At 42.7% G+C, this 8,513-nt stretch overlaps 1 pseudogene; it reads left to right on the top strand.

The window, feature by feature from the left end:
- The first annotated feature begins 561 nt into the window (after positions 1-561).
- On the top strand, positions 562-2,361 carry LOC149121364 (nucleus accumbens-associated protein 1-like; annotated as a pseudogene).
- The last annotated feature ends 6,152 nt before the right edge of the window (positions 2,362-8,513 follow it).

Below are 8,513 nucleotides of genomic sequence, written 5' to 3'. Positions count from 1 at the left end.
GGCCTCTCTCTCTAACTTGCTGAGCTTCCCGTGATGATGATCTCGTCTTAACCACTAATTTCATCATCAGTAGAAGCCCAGTATCTCTCCTTAAGCAAGTGTTGGAGATCTTCAGTGCTAGACTGTGTGACGTAGTCTTACACTCTTGGCCAGGATTGTAGTTTTTTGACTTTCTTAAGTTAGATCCATCAAGACATTGATTTCAGTCCGAAAGCTACCCAGAATTAGGATGGAAACTATCATATAAGATACAGTATAATTTTCTATAATGTATTATAGATACATATTTGGAACCATATCATATTGGTGTCATATTTGGACCAATAATTCAAATATTTTCTAGACCTGTATTAGCACATAATTTAGTCATTTATACATCATTTTTTAAAACAATTAAATTCAACAATGAGTGGCCGCCGCGGCTGCCGCAGCTGCTTAGGCGGAGGCCATGGAGGCCGCGGAGGCTGCAGAGGCAGAGGCCGAGGCCCCTGACCGGGGCCTAACCGCTGCTGCGGATCCTGTCCAGGAGCCCCCGGAGCGCGGCCACCGTGCAGCCCCGCCATGGCGCAGAGCCTGCAGATGGAGATCCCCAACTTCAGCAATGGCATTTTTTTTTTTTTTGACAGGCAGAGTGGACAGTGAGAGAGAGAGACAGAGAGAAAGGTCTTCCTTTTGCCGTTGGTTCACCCTCCAATGGCCGCCGCGGCCGGCGCGCTGCGGCCGGCGCACCGCGCTGATCCGATGGCAGGAGCCAGGAGCCTGGTGCTTTTCCTGGTCTCCCATGGGGTGCATGGCCCAAGCACCTGGGCCATCCTCCACTGCACTCCCTGGCCACAGCAGAGAGCTGGCCTGGAAGAGGGGCAACCGGGACAGAATCCGGCGCCCTGACCGGGACTAGAACCCGGTGTGCCGGCGCCGCAAGGCGGAGGATTAGCCTAGTGAGCCGCGGCGCCGGCCTAGCAATGGCATCTTGGAGTGCCTCAGCCAACAGCGCTTGCAGGGCCTGCCCTGTGACGTGTCGGTGGTGGTCAAGGGCCGTGCTGGCCACCAGTAGCTCTTACTCCTGGGACCTGTGCAACAGCAGCTGCAGCGCCCTGGTGGAGCTGCCGGCGGCCGTGCAGCTGCAGTCGTTCCAGCAGACCCTGAGCTTCTGCTACACGGGCCGCTGAGCACGAACGTGGAGGACCAGTTCCTGCTCACGTACACGGCGGGCTTCCTGCAGATCCAGGAGATCCTGGAGAAAGGCGCTGAGTTCTTCCTGAAGGTGAGCTCCCGGAGCGGCGACTCACAGGGCCTGCACACCTAGGGGCGCCCTCCTCCTAGCCACAGAGCCCCGTGATGCAGACTTCCGGCTGGCCGGCCTGCAGCTCGCCACTGCCCCTCGTGTCACGGGTCAGGACGGAGCAGCAGGAGTCGGACTCTGCAGTGCACGCCCGGGGCCAAGTGGCTGTGAGACGGTGGCCCCAAGGTGGCCGGGGGCGGCGGCGGCAGTGGCAGTAGCCGCAAGATGGCCAAGTTCTCCATGCTGGACCTGGCGGCCAACCGGCAGCCCTGGCAGCAGGCCCCCGCCGGGGTGGCCTTGGCCGCGGGGGGTGGGGCAGGGCAGCCAGCCAGCCGGGCAGTGGCGGCAGCTGTGGGTGTGCAAAGCGGGCCCAGCAAGTCAGAGCGCAGGAGCCCGGGCACCTGGAGCCCCTACACCAGCAACAGCCCGGCTCCTACCACGAGGAGGAGGACGCGGGGAGGAAGGCTTGGATGAGCAGTGCCGGCAGATCTGCAACAGGTGCACCGTGCACAGCTCGATGAACTTGGGCCCGACAGCCGAGAAGGTTGAGGCCCTCCCGGAACCCGCAGTCGGATCCGGGTGCGGCAAGATTGGCGTCGCTCCCAGCCCAGCTCCTCGACCAGATCAGCACCTGTTGTTACCCCAAGCTCCAGGACGAAGGTGGCCCCTCCGAGAAGCCGCAGCTGGTGGCCGGCGCCAAGGTGTGCATCACGAGGGCGCAGCTCAGGAACCCGGCACCAGGTCTTGCCGGCCGCTCCTCGCCTCCTCCTTTGACGGGAACGCACTGGCCCCCAGCTGTGGCACCGGCAAACCACTGGACAGCTGCGGCCTCAAGGACCGCTGCCGGAACTTCAAGGAGAGCGAGAGGAACGCCATCGGAGCCAGCGTGTACTCCAACGCAAGCCGGGTCGTGCGCCAGAGCTGGATGCCCAAGCTGAAGCTGCTCACCTGAGGGCGACCCTACACTGCCTGCATCAGCGACTGGGGTAAGACAGAGCCTGAGGTGAAGGGCGTGGAGCATGGCTTCCAGCCGGCCAGGCACGAGGGCCAGAGGCCCCTAGGCGGAGGCTCTGCAGTAACCGCGCCCCACACCCCACCCAGGGGGGCTGTCACACTCCCTCCACCCCACCCAGGGGGGCTGTCACTCCCCCCCACCCCCATGTCCTGTCACAGACATCTCGGTCAGGAGCTACTCTCTGTCTCTCCCCAGTCCCCGCGGGGGGCGCTGCATGCTCCTGGGCCCCTCTCCCCTGTCTCAGCTCTCAGCCCCTTCCCCACTGTGAGAGGCCAGGAGGAGCAGGCATAGGTGGGCAGGCGGGTCGGGGGCAGGCCCGAGTTTCCTTCTTCCACACAGGGTTCCCCCCTTCCCTCACCCCAAGCGTTGTGCCCCCTCACTCACTAATTCGGGCACGGGGCAGGAGCCTGCCTGGCGGAATTCATTCATTTTTAAATGAATATTATGATCTTGAATTGTAATTCTTTGAATGAAATTTTTGAATCCTTTCCCTTTCCTTCCTCTTTCCTTATTCACACGTTCCACACTTTCTCCATTCCTTATTTCCTAGTTTCTTTTGAAAATTAGTCATGTTATGAACCGAATATTGTTCTGCTCCCAAAATTTGTATATTGAAAAATATTAGCATGCAATATAATTTTATTAGGATATGAGGCCTTTACTGATTATATCATGAGGATAGAGCACTAAACAGGACTTGTATCCTTATCAGAATACAGGAAAAATGTCCCTGCAAGGATACAGAGAGAATACTATCTTCAAACCAAAACAAAGACCTACCAAATACTAGATCTGCTGGCACCTTGTCTTATAGTTCCCACTTTCCAGAAAAGTAAGAAAAAATATTTAGTATTTAAGTCACCTAGTTTATGATATTTTGTTATAGCCACCCAAACTAGCTGGGACAAGTAATGTCCATAAATAAGTTACAATTAACAGTGACATCAAAAGGATGACAAAGTAAATGCCCAAGCTTTTTCACTCATCCAAAAAGAAAAAAAAAGAAGGCAGCAAGCAAGCAAGAAAGCCTTTCATTATTAAAAACAGCCTTGAGTTTGCCCAGATATTTGTTTAAGAATCTGTAGCATCAAGGTGGAGAAACAATGAGTATAAGTAATAAAGAAAAGATCAATGGATAGATCAACATATCTGAGACATCTGGAGATTTCAAGAAACAAAGAAGGGCAAAGATACCAATATCAGCCATGTGGTGACCGCCACCATCACCCCTGGTGTTAAGCTTTGTCACTGAGCTCATTGAAAATGAATAGCCATTGCTGCCAAAATCTTTCAGGAGATGGAGCTGCTGCTATGCCCAACACCAAGAAGGAGCCCCTTTTGTGCCACTCTTGATTGGGGTAGCCATTCTCCCAATCTCACATGTATTCTACTCTATGTCCCTAAAGCTATAAACATGGGTAAAAGTGCCGCAAGCATTGTTACAGCTTCTTTCCTACTCTGGGTCTCAGAGTCATGGTCACTCTGCAGGCGTCTGTGTCATGGACCTCAATTCTGCTGCCACATGAGCACCTGTGCCTCAGGTATGTAAACCACCTCCACAGTGAACCACATTGAAACTAGACCCTAAAGTCACTAATGTTCCACATGTACCCATACTCTGGACCCAGATTACTGAACTATACCATCTATGACCATGCTTCAGACATAGAGTCACTACTGATACAGACATGTTAGCACCCCAGTCTCCAGGAGAGATGTGACTTTGTTCTATGTTTTGGAGGCTGAATATCGCTCAAACGTCCTTGTGTTAAATATTTGGTCTGCAGCAGGATGCTATTCAGCGGTGCTTAAACACTTACATGATGGATTTTAATGGGAGGTACTTGGGTGCTGGGGGTGTGCCCTTTGAAATTAGTTCCCATGAGATTTTTGTTATGAAAGCCTGAATTTGGCTAGTATCAGTTTGATATGCAAGCCACATAAAGGCATGTCAAGAAAATAGGCCAATATTCCTAATGACTATAGATGCACACATTCTCACCAAAATATTCACAATTTCAATAGCAAATTACCAGAATTATTCATCATGATCAAGTTGGATTTATCCAAAAGATCTGTGAACATACAGAAAGCTATGGATTGTGATGTACTACATTAACATAATAAAGGCAAAAAATAATGTAATCTTATCAAAAGATGTAGAAGAAGGGTTTGACAAAATTCAACATCATTTTATGATTCAAAAAATTTCCTCAGCAAATTACTTACAGAAGGAATGTACCTCAATACAAAAAGGTAACATATGATGAGCAAAAGCAGGGTGGATATCAATAAAGAGAAACCGAAATTTTTCCTGTAAGTTCTGGCTCAAGGTAAGGGTGCTTAATCTCAGAACTTAAATAAAAAATAGTATTGAAAGAACTGCTACAAGAATTTCACAATAAAGAAATCAAAGACACAAAATTCTTAAGAAATAAAATTATATCTCTGCGCAAGAGATGATCTTATTGTACAATTAACATGCAAAAATCAGTATATACAGCAAAATTCTATAATATGAAATTAAGAAAACATTTCACTCATAGCAGTGCTCAAATGAATAAATATATAGGAATAAACAAAAAAGAGATTAAAGACCTATGTACTGAAAATTATAAGCATTAATGAAATAGATATTAGCAAATAGGAAGACAGATAGTGTTCATGGATTAGAAGAATTAAATTTTCAACATTCCTGCATTACTCAATTTCTTTCTAATTCAAGTGGCATTTTTCACAGAGATAGAAAAAAGCCCTAAATTTATTTTATATACTCCAAGTAATCTTGAGTAAGAAAAATAAAGGTAGAGGCAGCACACTTCCCAATTTTAAGATATATTAAAAAGACATAATCATCAAGATAGTATGATACTGGAATAAAATTATACATGTACACCAATGGTACAGAATAAAGAGCTCAGAAATAAATCTACATGTTTATTGTTAATTGATATTTCACAAAGATACCGAGAAAACACAATGGGAATGGGATAGTCTCTTCAACAAATGATGTTGGGAAAACTGTATAACCATGTTTGGAAGAATAAAATTAAGCACATATTTCATATCATATACAAAAATCAACTCAAGATGGTTGAGAGACTTAAAAAGAAGCACTGAAACCATCAAAACACTGAAAAGAAAACAAAGAAAAAGCTCCTTGACCTTGTTCTGGACAATGATGTTGGGCTATGACAAGCAACAAAAGCAAAAACATGTAGATAGAATTGCATCAGACTATACATTGTGCACAGCAAAGGAAATAATCAGCAAAGTAAACAAAAAAGATCTATGGAATGGGAGAAAATAGTTGGAAATCATACATCTGAGAAACTGTTAATAGCCAAAATATGTAAGAGGCTCAAACAACAGTAAAAATTCATGGCAGGCATTTGGCCTGGCAGTTAAATTGTTTCTTGTAATTCCTGTTTTCATATCTGAGTAACTAGGTTGAATTCCTAGCTTTTGCTCCCAGTTCCTGCTCTCTCAAAATGAAGAACCTGGAAAGCAATAACGATGGTTCAAGTAATTGGGTTCCTGATACTAACTTTGATTGGGTTTCTGGATCTTTGGTCCAGGCTTTGGCCTCTCTGTTTTTGTGGGCACATTGTGTTCATTTCTGTGCCTCACAAATAAGTAAATAAGTAAAAGTAATTTTTAAAAAAATAGCTAAAATGAAATAAACCAAATGAAATTGAAAAAGGAACTAAATAAAAAATATTTGAAAAATATTTTTCACAGCAGACATCAAAATGGCTGATAGCTGAATGAAAAGACAGTCTACCACTCATCTTTAGAAATTATAAATCATATCATGCAATATCACTGCTCACCGGTTAGAATGGCTATTATGAAAAAGAACAAAGATAAATGTTTCAGAGGATGTTGAGAAAGGCAAAGTTTTGAGAAAAGCCAATGAGAAAGTAAACTGATCTAGCTATCTTAGTTCTGAGTGCGCATTTAAAGGAAATAAAATCACTATGTTGAAGAGGTGTCTGTACTCTCATTTGTTATTGCATGTTTAACAATATTCAAGATATGGAGCAAACCTACATGGCTGGACAAATGAATAAATGAACAACATATGGAAATTGTACCATATGCAACAACAGAGATAAACCTTATGGATATTATGCTAAGCAAAATGAATAAATGAACAACATATGGAAATTGTACCATATGCAACAACAGAGATAAATCTTATGGATATTATGCTAAGCAAAATAAGTCAGAAATTATTGTTTCAGTTATATGAAAAAATATAAACAAAACTACTCACAGAAGCCAAGATCTTACTGGTTAAATGGTACAAATTTAAAATAGAAAGAAGGAGAAATTCTGGAAATCTAATGCATAACATGGAAACTATAGTTAACAATACAGCATGAATATACCTGAAATTGGACAAGATGATAGATTTTAAGTATTTTTACCACTCATACACAAAGAAACAAAGGGTGACTATGTCAGTTATTGAATATGATGGTGATTGTAATTGTGAGCATTTTACAATGTATACATATCAAAACCTCACACTGTATATTTTATATAGATTTTATTTGTAAATTATGCCTAATTTGAGGAAAATAAGTGAACAAGTTAAAAAATATTGCTTGATCAATATTAATATGTGATTGTGCTCAATTTCACTTGCCACAGATATGCAAATTTAAAACAGGACCTAATTCCACTATACAACCAAGAGAACATCTAAAAGAAGAAAGATAAGCAATTCCTACTGTTGGTAAGAAGGCTAAACTACTGCAACTCCTATAAACTGTTTGCAGGAATATAAACTACAATGTTTTACAGATACCCTAGAAAACTTGTTGTCAGCTACTAGAAACTAAATATGTACTTTATATGCCAGTAATCTCTTTCCTAGATATATATACCCAACAGAAATGTCTTTATGTCCTACAAAAGACATTCTCATAAAGCAGTATACAGAATAGCCAAAGACTGGAAATAACCCAAATTGTTAACAAAAACATAATGGAAAAATAAATTGTCCTTCAGTCACACAACTGCAACAATGGTTTTCAAGCTTGTGATTTCTGTAACTGTATATGATTTGGTGGTAATCCTAAAAGACATCAATTCCAAAGACAATAATCCCAAATGTTGCTATGAGTGTCTCTAAAGATGGAAATCTGAGAACTATAATTCTGAATAAAAGAAGCTAATTCTTTAAAAGACATTGGTTTTCATTTTTAAAATATTAATTAAAAGGAACATATAAAAGCACAGCAGAACACTTCATAAGCCACTTTACACAATAAAACAGGCAATAATTATGCATGTTTTCTCATGCATAATCATTCAAGTGTACAAATGATAGTCACATGGGTATAACAATTATAAACTAATGAATCATCTCTCTTTACATATAAATATATATATAATATATATGTCTATAAATGAAATATATAAAAGCATGACATACTGGTAGGAAATGTTGTGTACCCAACTTAGTTACTTTGGTAATCTGAAATATTGACAATCTAAGTCTTAAGGGACTTAGAATGGTGGGGTGAGCATTTTGACATAGCTATTAAGAAAAAGCTTGGGATGCCTGTATACCTTACCAGAGTTCCTGGGATCAGTTCCTGGCACTATTCATGATTCAAGCCACATGGTAAAGTGTATTTTTAGATGCAACAGATGATGGTTCAAGTAGTTAGGTCTCTACAACCCATGTTGGAGATCCAGATTGAGTTCCCAGCTCCTGGATTTAGCATACTCCTGTCCTAGCAGTCAAGGGCATTTGGAGTATGAACAAATGCCTGTTCCCTTCCAATCCCTTGCCTCACCTCACCTTGCCTTTTCCTTCCCTTCTCTCTCTTTTCTTACTCTCTTTCTCTTTCCCCCTCCCTCCATCTATCTCTGTCCCTCTTTCTCTCTTTCCTTTACAAATAAAAAAGCAAATTAAGAAAGAAATATATGATTATGTATGCAGTCACCCAAAGAATAGAAATATCAAGAAATTTTGTCTTTCTCAAACACAGATGTACAAAAGGATTTCTTTTCATTTATTGAGGAAGATTGAATGTTTTTATGTGCATACACTGTCCTTAAACACAAAGTCTACATTATGAGAATGTACTCTGAATCAGCTAAATTTGAAAAAAATGCATTAAACAAATCTGAACTCTCTAAAAGTCTACCATATTTATATCTCCAGTATTGCAAGTGATGCAAAGCTGAAATACTCAT

The sequence above is a fragment of the Oryctolagus cuniculus genome, chromosome 17, assembly GCF_051225735.1.
Source record: "Oryctolagus cuniculus isolate XC-2025 breed Fujian yellow rabbit chromosome 17, ASM5122573v1, whole genome shotgun sequence".
Classification (NCBI taxonomy): domain Eukaryota; kingdom Metazoa; phylum Chordata; class Mammalia; order Lagomorpha; family Leporidae; genus Oryctolagus; species Oryctolagus cuniculus.
Note: the sequence above shows the minus strand (reverse complement) of the source record. Positions and strands in the feature narration are given on the sequence as shown.